The 13,326-nt window shown below is 35.8% G+C and overlaps 2 protein-coding genes across 5 annotated transcripts in view; one reads left to right on the top strand and one right to left on the bottom strand.

The window, feature by feature from the left end:
• Positions 1-13,326, top strand: part of LOC115830404 (translation initiation factor IF-2-like) — a 98,900-nt gene that overhangs the window by 38,542 nt on the left and 47,032 nt on the right. The window lies entirely within an intron of this gene.
• Positions 1-13,326, bottom strand: part of FUT8 (fucosyltransferase 8) — a 381,361-nt gene that overhangs the window by 322,972 nt on the left and 45,063 nt on the right. For 3 of the 4 annotated variants that reach the window (XM_030812303.1, XM_030812283.1, XM_030812313.1), the window contains exon 2: positions 12,586-12,683. The gene's annotated coding sequence lies outside the window, so the exon portion shown is untranslated. Of the gene's footprint in view, positions 1-142; positions 255-12,585; positions 12,684-13,326 lie in introns of those variants that run through there. The other variant, XM_030812287.1, reaches the window with a different exon arrangement.

The following is a 13,326-nucleotide window of genomic DNA, read 5'->3' as shown; positions in this document are numbered from 1 at the left end:
AAAAAATCAACACACATACAAAACATCTTATCCACAGAGAAATAAAGATAAGAATTAGATCATACTTTCTCTTCAGAAACCATGCAAGCAAAAAGAGTGAAGCGAAATATTTAGTGTCAAAAAAAAAAAAAAAAAATCCAACCTTTCGGCCGGAACCGCCATCTTCCAGTAATTCGCCAAAAGGACGAACACAAAGGGAAAGAAGAGAGGCACCCAATATATGTTCTCTAGGCCTTTTAGTAAACATGGAGTTGTTCCTTTGGCCACATGTATGCGAATCTATAAGAAAGGTGATATTGTAGACATCAAGGGAATGGGTACTGTTCAAAAAGGAATGCTCTGCGAGTGTTGTCATGGCAAAACTGGAAGAGTCTGCAGTGTTACCCAGCATGCTGTTGGTACTGTAAACAAGTTGTAAACAAACACGTTACTCAGCATGCTGTTGGTATTGTAAACAACTTGTAAACAAACAAGTAAAGGGCAAGAATCTTGCCAAGAGAATTAATGTGCGTATTTAGCACATTAAGCACTCTAAGAGCCAAGATAGCTTCCTGAAACACATAAAGGAAAATGATTGGAAAAACAAAGAAGCCAAAGAGAAAGGTACCTGGGTTCTACTGAAGCACCAGCCTGCTCCATCCAGAGCAGCACACTTTGTGAGAACCAATGGGAAGGAGCCTGAGCTGCTGGAACCTATTCCTTATGAATTCATAGCATAACAGGTGTTAAAAAAAATAAAAGACCTCTAGACTGGCTGGGCACGGTGGCTCGCACCTGTAATCCCAGCACTTTGGGAGGCTGAGGCGGGCAGACCATGAGGTCAGGAGTTTGAGACCAGCCTGGTCAACATAGTGAAAACCCGTCTCTACTAAAAATACAAAAAATTAGCTGGGCGTGGTGGTGGGCGCCTGTAATTCCAGCTACTCAGGAGGCTGAGGCAGGAGAATCACTTGAACCCAGGAGTTGGAGGTTGCAGTGAGCCAAGATCACACCACCGCACTCCAGCCCGGGTGACAGTGCGAGACTCTGTCTCAAAAAAAAAAGAAAAGAAATACAAAAAATTAGCCAGGCATGGTGGCGTGCACCTGTAGTCCTAGCTACTTAGGAGGCTGAGGCAGGAGAATCACTTGAACCCGGGAGGCGGTGGTTGCAGTGAGCCAAGATCGTGCCACTGCACTCCAGCCTGGGTAAAAGAATGAGACTCCATCTCAAAAAAATAAAATAAAATAGGACCTCTGGACTGTTAAAAAAAATAAAATAAAATAAAATAAAATAAAAACTAGAATGCCTATAGAATCCCAGCAAAATTATGCTCCAAAAGTGAAGAAATAAAGACTTTCTCAAATAAAAACTGGGAGAAATAAAACCCAATAAACATGACTTGCAAGAAATGTTAACAGAAGTTATTCAGAAAGGAGGAAAATTATACAGATCAGAAATATGGATTACAAAAAGAAAGAAGAGTGTAGAGAAGAAAAAAGGTAAAACTAAATCTTTTGTTTTTCTGATCCTTAATTCATCTAACAGATAACAATTTGTTCAAAGTAACAATAGCAACAATATATTTAGTGACTGTAAATTATGGAAAAGTAAAACAAAAAAAAGTAATGTTATAAGGAATGGGAAAATGGAACTGACAATACTATGTTGTAAGGTATTTGCACTACCCATGAAGTGGTATAGTGTTATTTAAAAAGTGAACTTGGATTAGTTTAACTGTGTAATTACTGCAAACTCTGGGGCAACCACTAAAAAATAATTTTATTTTATTCTTTTTTTTTTGAGACAGAGTCTTGCTTTGTCACCTAGACTAGGGTGCAATAGTGCAATCTTGGCTCACTGCAACCTCCACCCGCTGGGTTCAAGAAATTCTCCTGCCTCAGCCCCAAGTAGCTGGGATTACAGGCGTGCACCAGCACACCTGGCTAACTTTTGTATTTTTAGTAGAGACAGGGTTTCACCATGTTGGCCAGGCTAGTCTCGAACTCCTGACCTCAGGTGATCCACCCGCCTTGGCCTCCCAAAGTGCTGGGATTACAGGCGTGAGCCACCGTGCTCAGCCTAAAAGATAATTTTAAATTAAGTATAATTCATATTTTAAAACAGGAGACAAAATGGAATTACATAAAATGCTCAATTACAATGAAGAAGGCAGCGACAAAGTGAAAGACAAAAAAGAAAGAACAAGGACAATGAGTAGAAAACAGTTATAAATACAGTAGACATTAATCCAACTATATCAATAATTACTTTAAACATCTGTGGTCTAAATACATCAGTTAAAAGACACATGCTGTCAAGAGTAAATCAAACAACAAGATCCTACTATATGATGTCTACAAAAATCCCACTCTAAATATAAAGATGAAGACAGATTAAAAGTAAAGGGATGGAGAAAGATAGGCTATGCTAAACCTAATCAAAAGAAACCTGGAATGGCTATAAAAATTTCAGAAAGAGCAAGCTTCAGGCCAAGAAAAATTATCAGTGATAGAGGGGCATTACATAATAACAGATGGTCAATCTGTTATTATTCACCAAGAAGACATAATTATCACCAAGAAGACATAATTATCTTTACATGTATGTACCTAACAACAGTGTCAAAATACATAAGGTATAATAAAAACTGACAGAACTACAAGGAGAAACACATGAATTCAATATTATAGTTGGAGCTTCAACAACCCTCTATCAGTAACTGCCAGAAGCAGAAAATCAGGAAGGTATCATAGAACTGATGACACCATCAATCAACTGGATCTAATTGACATTTATAGAACACTTCATCCAGCAACAGCAGTATACACATTCTTCTCAAATCCACAGGAAACATTTCACAAAGAGAGACTACAAAATGTACCTTAACAAATTTTAAAGAATAGACACCATACAAACAGACACACCACAATGGAATTAAACTAGTTAAATTAAACAAAAACATAGCTGGAAAATCTCAAAATATTTGGAGATGTTTAAACAGTTCACTTACAAATAACTCATAGGTCAAAAAAATAGTCTTGAGAAATTATAAAATATTTTAAACTAAGTGTACATGAAAACAAAACACCAAAATTTATGGCCAGGCACAATGGCTCATGCATGTAATCCCGGCACTTTGGGAGGCTAAGGCAGGAGGATCACTTGAGGCTAGGAGCTCTAGACCAGCCTGGGCAACATAATGAGACCCCATTTCATAAATAAGTAAGTAAATAAATGTGAGATGCAGCAAAGCAGGACTAAGAGATTAATTTTTAGCACTGAATGTATATGTTAAAAAAGAAGAAAGGTAAAATTAATTGTCTCAGCTTTTAATTTAGGAAACTAGAAAATGAACAAATTAAATCCAAAGGAAGCAGAAGAAAATAATAAAAATCAGAGCAAAATTGAAAACAGGAAAACAAAGAAAATCAACAAGACTCAAAGTTGGTTCTATGCCCTTAAATTTGATAACTTAGGTGAAATGGACCAATCCCTTAAAAGACACAATCTACCAAAATTCACACAAGAAGAAACAAATAATCTGAATAAGCCTAAATCAATTTTTAAAAACTGAATAAATAATTAATAATCTTCCAAAACAGAAAGCACCACACTCAAGATAATTCATTCGTGAATTCTATCAAATATTTAAGGAACAGATGATACCAATATTCTACAATCTGTAGAAGCAGAATGAGCACTTCTAACTCATTCTCAGAGGCCAACATTACCCCGATCATAAGCCCAGGCAACAGCCTTACAAGAAAGGAAAATTACAGAACAATATCTTTCATGAACACAGAGGCAAATGTTCTCAAAAATCTCAGCAAATCACATTATACACCACAACCAAGTAGAGTATATTCCAAGTATGCAAGGTAGGTTCAACATCTAAAAGTCAATTAATGTAATCCAGGAAACAGAAAAAAAATCATACAATCAGCTCATATCAATAGATGCATTAAAAGTATTTGATAAAATTCTACATCAATTAATAATTACATGTTCTCAGCAAACTAGAAATAGAGGAGGATTTCCTCCACTTGATAAATAAAATTTACAAAAAACTTACAGCAAACACCATACCTAATGGTGAGAAACCAGATCCTTTCCCCGTAGGATCAGGAACAAGGCAAGGACTTCCCTTCTTACCACTCCTATTCAGCATCATACTGGACATCCTAGCTAATGCAGTAAGACAAGAAAAGGACATAAAAGGTACAAAAATTGGGGAGAAAGAAATAAAACTCTCTGTTTGCAGATGACATGATCATCTATGTAAAAAAAAAAAAAAAAAAAATCCCAAAGTACTGACCAACAAAATCCTGGAAATAATAAGCGATCATAACAGATTGTAAGATAAAAGGGGGAGATATTTGGGAACTCTGTAAGAAATTACAATTTCTCTGTAAACCTAAAACTGTCCCAAGAAATAAAATCTATTTTAAAAAAACTCCAATTAAACAACTTTCACAGTAATACATTAATCCAGTATAGGTGCTTAAGAAAAAATATGTGTTCAACACTGTTTTCCTCCTTTGTTTCCTTTTTTCCCCAGTGGGGCTGCAGGGATGGCTGGGGGAGCCAGGGAGAATCTCTCTAACTTCTCAAGCATCTTTGAGTCCAACAAAACACAACATGGAAAGTGAAGACTACACATCATAAAAGTGAGTAATTCAAACACATCCATACCATATTTTTCGATCTTTACCAACTCATAATTCTCTGAAACTAGAAAATATTTCTTATAAGTTGGAGGAAACTTATTTTCTTGGTAATATGAGGATACCAACTCCAAAACCTAAAATGAGAAGGAAAAGTACAAGGAACAGAGTTTAATCCAAGCTTGAATGATCAGCCACCATAGCCCCAGGAATGAAGAAAAAAAGAAAATCTTCCCAACAATCATCAAAATAGCCCACACCAAAAGGTCAAGTTACTTTCTGAGTAACTCCTTAACATTCTTTTCTTTAACATTAAGAAAATATATTAGCCAGGCACGGTGGCTCACTCCTGTAATCCCAGCACTTTGGGAGGCTGAGGTGGGGAATTGCTTGAGCACAGGAGTTCAGGATCAGCCTGGGCAACATGGCAAAACTCCATCTCTACAAAAAATGCAAAAAATTAGCCAGGCATGGTGGTGTGCACCTGCAATTGCAGCAACTCAGGAGGCTGAGGTGGGAGAATCACCTGAGCCAAGGAGGTCAAGGCTGCAGTGAGCCATGACTGAGCCAATGCACTCCAGCCTGGGCAATAGAGTGAGGCCCTGTCTCAAAAAAATTAATAAAGAAAGAAAGATAAAAAATTCTCCTACTCTTTTAATTGACTAGAATAGAAATGTGAATAGAAATATGATAGACGTATATCTTTTTATTATTGTAATTATAATGTCTAATTTCTATATTCTGTCCGTTTTAATACATTTTATTTCAGGTATTGCTGGAGTGTTACTGCTAATTCTATATTCTAATGTATCTTCTAAAATTAATTAAATACATTACCATTGTTACAACATCTAGTGAGAGTCTCTGAATTGCCCAAATATCCACTATGAAAACACTTAGTACAATTTGTGTGTAATGGAAGGGCTACATACAGGAAGATCCTTAAGTGGTGAGACAATCCTATCTCCCCCTGGTATATGGTTTTGAATTTCTTCCATATGGAATGAATAAAAATCCCTCTTTTCTCCTACTTCAGTAACTTTTGTCCAGATCTAAAAAAATTGATTCAACCTGTATTTATACTTATCATCAATATGTAGTCATTGTTCATTTGTAACTTCAAAGAACAAGCACATACACGACCACAGGGGGTTTTGGTAGTACCAAAGAATTTTTTAGTGCCCACAATATCTCTGTGAAGTAATTATTACATATTTTCAACATGATTCAAACAAAGAATTCAAACACAATACTAGAGTGACCTATTTAAAACACAAAGAAAATTCAATAGCACATGAATCACTTACACCTAGAATTCTAACACCATGCTCCACCTCACAGTACTATTACCATTCTCTAGTAAGAATTTTTCTAAAATCTCTTGACCACAAGAATGACATGACAGACAAATGTAGGCAATGAAGGGGGAAGGGGAACCACATTCTCATATTCGCTTTAGGAAAGGTTATTTCATTTTGTGAACTCAGCCTGAGAGTGCAGCATTTTTCTAACTTTAAGTGACCTGAAGAATGCTCTTCTTCCAAATACACTATTCAAGTTGAAAAACAAAATGGTAAGTCAGAGAGATCAGGGCAAACATCATGTTTACCTAATGTCTTCATTAATTAGCTTCACCCAAATAAACAAAACAAATTAATTTACGTAAGCTACATTCACAAGTTAGAGGCTATCTGATTGGCACTTAAAGCATTTTCTATTCCCTTTTTGTGACTCCAACTAATATTAATACGGTATGTAGCAGGCACTCAACAACTATAAAACTTTGGAATCTGAGAACTAGAAATGTCTTAAAGATCATTTGGTTTACTCTTCTCTTCCTCAGGCCTCAAATTTTATCTATGAGAAAACTGAAACCAACCCAATAGTCCCACAGACAGTTCTTTTGGCACAAAAATTATCAAAGAACTGAAACCAGATCACCCCACCAGATGCCAGACCCCTCATTCACCATTATTGCTTCCTTGCCCCTCCCAAGTTCCTGTTTTCTTACACATTGTTATAATCTATGTCTTCCCTGCTATATAAACCCTGGTTTTAGTCAGTCAGGGAGATGGAATTGAGACCGAGCTCCCATCTTCTCAGCTGCTGCACCTGATTAAAGCCTTCTTCCTTGGCAATACTCATTGTCTCAGTGATTGGCTTTCTATGCAGCAAGCAGCAGCACCTAGACTGAACTCCTGGTGTATCAGTAACAAACTAATAGCTGAAGAAGACAGTAACTTTCTTAAGCTAGTTATTAACAGAGCAGAACTAAGGTACTCTGACTTCCAGACTGGTTTTCTTTGTACTATACCATGCTGTTGTCAAGAATGCTGAAGAACCTAAGATTTTACCCTACATGCAAGCTAACATCAGTCTGCCATAGTTTCATGGACACTGAGAGCAAACACTGTATCTACATACAGTTTGGACACTGAAGACTGAAACTACATGTCCCCTATACTGAGTTGAATAAGTGTCCTCCCAAAATGTATAACTGCTGGAAATAGGGTCTTTGCAGATATAATCAAGTTGGTATAATGTCATTCTGGATTAGGATGGACCCTAATACATGACTGGAATCCTTATAAGAAGGACATTTGAACACAAACACACACAGAGGGAAGATGTCATGTGAATACTGAGGTAGAGATTGGAGTTATGCTACCAAAAGCCAAGAAACACCAAGGATTTCTGGCATCCACCATAAGCTAAAAGAAGAAGGAAAGGATTCTTACCTAGAGCCTTCAGAAAGAGTGTGGCCCTGCCAACACCTTGGTTTCAGACTGCTAACCTCCAAAACTGTGAAAGAATAAATTTGTTATATTAAGCCACCCAGTTTACAGTGCTTTGTTATAGCAGCCCTAGAAAACTAATACATTCACACACACAGCTTTCTAGGTATATTAACATGACTTTACCAGTCCACTGTCTTAATTAGCATAACTGCTATTCTAGGAGGTAGCAGAAATATAACATGATTGTTCATTACAGACCTTCTGGAAAGACCCATCAACTCTTTTGGCAGTTTTCAAAAGTTTTCTAGGAGATAGCAGAAATATAATGTGATTGTTCATTACAGACCTTCTGGAAAGACCCATCAACTCTTCAGCAGTTTTCAAAATCTTACTGTTTCCACCAAACCTAAACTGTTTTATCATGATACCTACCCAACCCTAATCAAGTCTCATCGCCACCACTGAAAGATCCAACTTAAACCAAACTTCAAATTCTCAAATTTTGACCTCTCTAAGACCCTACCAAAGATCTTTTTAGGTGTTCTCCCTTACCACAATAAGCAATAAACTCAGTTTTGTTTTATCAATAGGATGTGTTAGTGGTATCTGGTAAGCTAGCATCAGATAATCCTGGCAGAAGTCATGACACTCCTAGATCAGAAACAAAGAACAGTTTACTACTCACAACAATAGCATAGACAGAGTACCATATTTTGTACTGTTCCTCAAGCTCTAATTCCTAAAGGCCAATGAAAGGAAAACCAAGTGCACATACTCTGGGTTGCATTACAGGACAAGAAAACCTGAGCTTACGAAATTCCAATCTTTAAAAGGAGCTACAATCAAATATGCCCAACCTTTTTCCCTAGAGGGATTATCTTAATTATCCTGGACAGCAAAGAAATGTGCCATCTGTCCTAATGGAAGCACTATTTCTATCTTCTTAGGCTGTTTGCTAAACAGATTTCTTTGAAAAAGATAGCCCCCAATAAAAGCTATCAGTACTCTGCTCAGTGAATGTGCAGAAACAGAAGAGATCCATAGATTGAAGAGAAATGTCTCTCAATACCTATTTCCTCTGTCCTAAAAGACTAAAAAGATTCTTAGAGAATCGAGACAAAATTGGTACAATACAATGAGAAGATATTTCCAGAGAAAACATGTAGAGCAAAAAGGTGTACGTTCTTCTCTCAAAAATCTGTATAAACTAAAACCACTTCAGCTGAGTCACAATCTTATAACAAGCCTATATATCAAATACCCAAAAGTAAATACTTATAATATGTTTGGATCCTATTTTCATTTTAAAATGTTCCATTTCTAGAAAAGTATCTCAAACAAGTTTTTATTTTTTATTTTATTATTCTTTAACTTTAAAATAAAATGCTATTTTTTTATTATTTTTTGACCGTTTCTCACAGTGAATCAAGTTTTATCACTAATTTCCAAGGCCTGGCAGTGTTCATGAAATAAAAGAGACTAGTAGTTTTAAATTTTACCAATTATACCTGACTTTAATGTGGACCTTAACGTCTTTTTTTAAAATAAGAAAATAAAGACCTAGAGAGCTGAGATGGTAAGCTTTTACTCATACAGCTATCTGGAGACATTGCAGTGTAGGGTTCATTTTACTCATCATTCTCTCTCTCTCTTTATCCTGGGATCATTGCTTAACTTAATGGGTGGGATAAGTTAAATTACTCAATTTAATATTCTTTACAAAAACTCAGTTTTTATTTCTTTTGCAGTTAATTTTAAGTTAAACAGGCTATTTAAATGGTACAAGATAGAATCTCAATTTTCAAATATGCAAAAAATATGCTGATATTGAATATATAGCTAGAAAACTCTAAATTTTTTTATTTTGTAACAACCTCAAAAAATTTTATGTGAATTAAAGTATGTTAAATTTAAATTTAAATATGGCTTTTATTTTCATAAATACTTTACATAAATACTGACCTTGGAATTGTGGTTTAAAATCTAAATACCCTAAAATCCAGAAGAAATCATGAGTTCTAAGCACAGCATTATCTTTGACTCTGTGTTGCATTTGCCCGTTGAACAGGTAACTATTCTCTTTCAGAAATATCTCTAAAATGCTCTGACTCTGCCTAAAATATTTTGTCTATTTAAGAAATGTTCTCTGACCGGGCACAGTGTCTCACATCTATAATCCCAGCACTTCAGGAGGCTGAGGTGGGCGGACTGCTTGAGCCAAGAAGTTTAAGACCAGCCTAGCCAACATGGCGAAACCCCATTTCTTCTAAAAATACAAAAATTAGCTGGGCATGGTGATGCACATCTGTAATCCCAGCTATTTGGGAGTCTGAGGCATAAGAACTGTTTGAACCCAGGAAGTGGAGGTTGCAGTGAGCGGAAATTGAGCCACTGCACTCCAGCCTGAGTGGCAGAGAGAGATTCTTGTCTCAAAAAAAAAAAAAAAAAAGAAAAAGAAATGAAAGGAAAAAAAATATTTTCTGAGAACACAATACAGCAGGCCACTTATCTATAGAGATACTATGAAAGTTACGTAATTCATCTAAAAATGTTCAGAAACAAGAAAACAATTTAAAGTTGCGGTAAGTCTTTTAGTGTCCAGGCTTAGAAGCTAGAGTCTAAACCATCCAACATTTTCTGAGTCACAGCATAATACTTTCTCAAGATCTTTTTATTTCTATAACAAATAATGAACTACAGTTTCCTTATAAATATTCAAATAGGGTTTCAAGCTTTTTGAGGTCATTAATTTCTCCAAGGCAGAAAGACAGTTTCTATCACTTTCATCCTACGTATTCATTCAAGAAAGTTTAAATTGACTTTTTCATGCCCAATCTTTACCCTCTTTAAGTATGTTTTTAATATAGAATTCTAATTTACTTGACTTTTCTAGATGACTTTTGAAGCTACCTATATGAGGCTTGATGTTATTAATCTACCTGTATATTTCTGATCTACTGAGGGAAGAGAGAGACCCTCTCATACTGTTTTATATTGTTTTATACTCAGTACCCGTTTTAAGAAAAAAAACAAGGAAGTGAAATCAAAGACAGGCAGCCCGGCGCCAGGCCCAAAACCAGGCCTGGGCCTGCCTGGCCTAAACCTAGTAGTTAAAAATCAACTCATGACTTAGAACCCAATGTTACCCATAGATTTCAGGCACTGTATTGTGAAACTCCTTGCTCTGTTCTGTTTCACTCTGACCACCAGTGCATGCAGCCCCTATCACGTACCCCCTGCTTGCTCAAATCAATCACAACCCTTTCATGTGAAATCTTTAGTGTTGTGAGCCCTTAAAAGAGACAGAAATTGTGCACTCGGGGAGCTCAGATTTTAAGGCAGTAGCTTGCCGATGCTCCCAGCTGAATAAAGCCCTTCCTTCTACAAGTCGGTGTCTGAGAGGTTTTGTCTGCGGCTTGTCCTGCTACACTACCACTATATTCAAGAAGGCTACCTAGTATCTCCAAAATCAGGGAACACCACAAGTTCCAATAGATCCCCTTTCTAATAATTTTACATCATTTCTCTTTCTATACTCAAAATGACCATAAATTGCAAGTTTCTTCCCCTAGCCACAATGTCTGTTAAACTGTGTTCTCATTATGTTTTAATAACATTTTTAAAAAGAAATGCAACCATGGCCTAAAAGGCAATAGTTAAATCATCACAGCGCTTTAACATTAGCAACAACAAAAAGTAATTTCTATTAGTAAAAAATACATGGGGTCAGGGGATGAAGAAAGGTTGATTAATGGGTACAAACATACACTTAGAAGAAATAAGACCTGGTGTTCAATAGATCAATAGGGTGATTATAGTTAACCTTACTTAGTTGACTGTACATTTCAAAATAGCTAGGGAAAAGAATAATTCAAATTTTCTTAATATAAAGAAAAAATGAATATTTAAGTTAATGGATATTCCAATTACCCTGATTTTATTACATAAAGGTATCAAATTATCACATGTACCCTGAAAATAAATATGTACATCTAATATGTATCAATGCAAAAAAAAAGTTTTTTTTTTTTTTTTTTGGAGACAGTCTCGCTCTGTCACCAGGCTAGAGTGCAATGGCGCGATCTCGGCTCACAGCAACCTCTGCCTCCCAGGTTCAAGCAATTCTCCTGGCTCAGCCTCCCAAGTAGCTGGGACTACAGACGTGTGCCACCACACCCAGCTAATTTTTGTATTTTCAGTAGAGATGAGGTTTCACCATGCTGGCCAGGATGGTCTCGATCTCTTGACCTCATGATCCACCCGCCTCAGCCTCCCAAAGTGCTGGGATTACAGGTTTGTGCCACCACGTCCCGCCAAATTTTTTAAAGAACATAGAATCACATTTTTATTTTTTTAAATGTATGATTGCAGCAGTTTTATGATCATCAAAAACTAGAAACAGCCTAAATATCCATAAACAGGTAAATGAATAAACTAATTATGGTATATCCATAAAGTGGAACACTACTCAGCAATAAAAAAGAATAAACTACTGATACACAACTACTGATGCATACAGCAACATGAATACACCTCAAATATATTATTCTAAGTGAAAGAAGCCAGGATTTAAAAACTACATATTAGATGATTCCAATTAAATGTCATATTGGGAAATGCAAATTATAGCAATAGAAAGCAGATCAGTCATTGCTAGGGATTGAGGTATAAGGAGAGGTTAACTACAAATAGGCAACATGAGCAAATTTGGATGGTTCAGAGAATGTTTTAATTGTGGTGACATATATTTGTCAAAATTAATAGAATGAACACTAAAAATAAATAAAAATGTTAATGTAGGACTGAAATCTGGACAAGAATACCTTTAAAAGCCAGCTACTAAAAATGTCAGAAATGTTTAAGATGAGTTGCTTATTTTTAGCACCAAATATGCCACACAGTGATGCCAAAAGTTCAGTGTACCATATTCAACCACAACTTGTTTTATCCAGCCCCATAATTTAAAGTACAAAACTATTTAAAAGGAAGTAAAATATTTTCAATTTATACAGTGAATACTGTATATAGTAGGCAGTAAGAAAATGTTTGTTAACTAATACACAATTCAACAGAGTTTAGACTGACTTGGCCTTTCTGCTTTACTGGTACATAACATGTAGCTTTAACCACAAAACTATCTATTTCTCAAAATATTAACATATAATTAGAACAGAGAAGTGCTGTCCACAAAATACACTAACCTGAATTTGTTCAGTTAATCAACAAAGGCAATAAATCACTTTAACTTGAACAAAACGACCATTAGGGTCATGGATGTCCTCTGAGCAAAAGCAGCAACCTGAAACAAAATAAAAACATATGAAATTCAGCCCTACTCAAGCTTTAGTTAGCATTATTATATAATTTTTTAAATCCCTTTAACTTTTCCTTATGTAGCCAGTCATAACATGCAAATTCACTTATTTTGTACATTTTGACTTATTCTGTAAGTAGCACTTTCCAAATGTCAATAAAAAATGGGTTTTCATTTTGCAAATTATACCCAAACTCAGTAACACTCAGTGGCTTAATTTGCTTCATAGTGCAACTTAAAATAAGTTAGCGCTCATATAACTTGCTTTGTGAATATAAAATTCTTTAACTTTGTCTATCTTTTAACACAAAAGGCATTCAGAAGTGTACCTCTTTTCAGACCAAAGCTCAAAATCTTTTGTATTTCCCCTCGATTTTGTATGACACCTCGGTTAGCTCTATAACCTAGTTTCTTACTATCTTCTACACAAACTTCCACTAAAGCCAATTTAATTTTGCTTTCTTTCCATAGAACAATTTGTTTATTCTCAGCTGTCGCCCTGCAATACAACATTCCTTTTTTTAAAAAAAACAGGGATTTTTTTCTCCTTTATCAATCAATGCATATCCATCAACTTTCTCAAAATCCAGCCCCTCTATACCTCCCTGCCTGAGAGCTGACATAATCA

The sequence above is a fragment of the Nomascus leucogenys genome, chromosome 1a (genome assembly GCF_006542625.1).
Source record: "Nomascus leucogenys isolate Asia chromosome 1a, Asia_NLE_v1, whole genome shotgun sequence".
NCBI classification, from domain to species: domain Eukaryota; kingdom Metazoa; phylum Chordata; class Mammalia; order Primates; family Hylobatidae; genus Nomascus; species Nomascus leucogenys.
The sequence above is the reverse complement of the archived record's forward strand: the minus strand, read 5'-3'. Positions and strand labels throughout refer to the sequence as shown.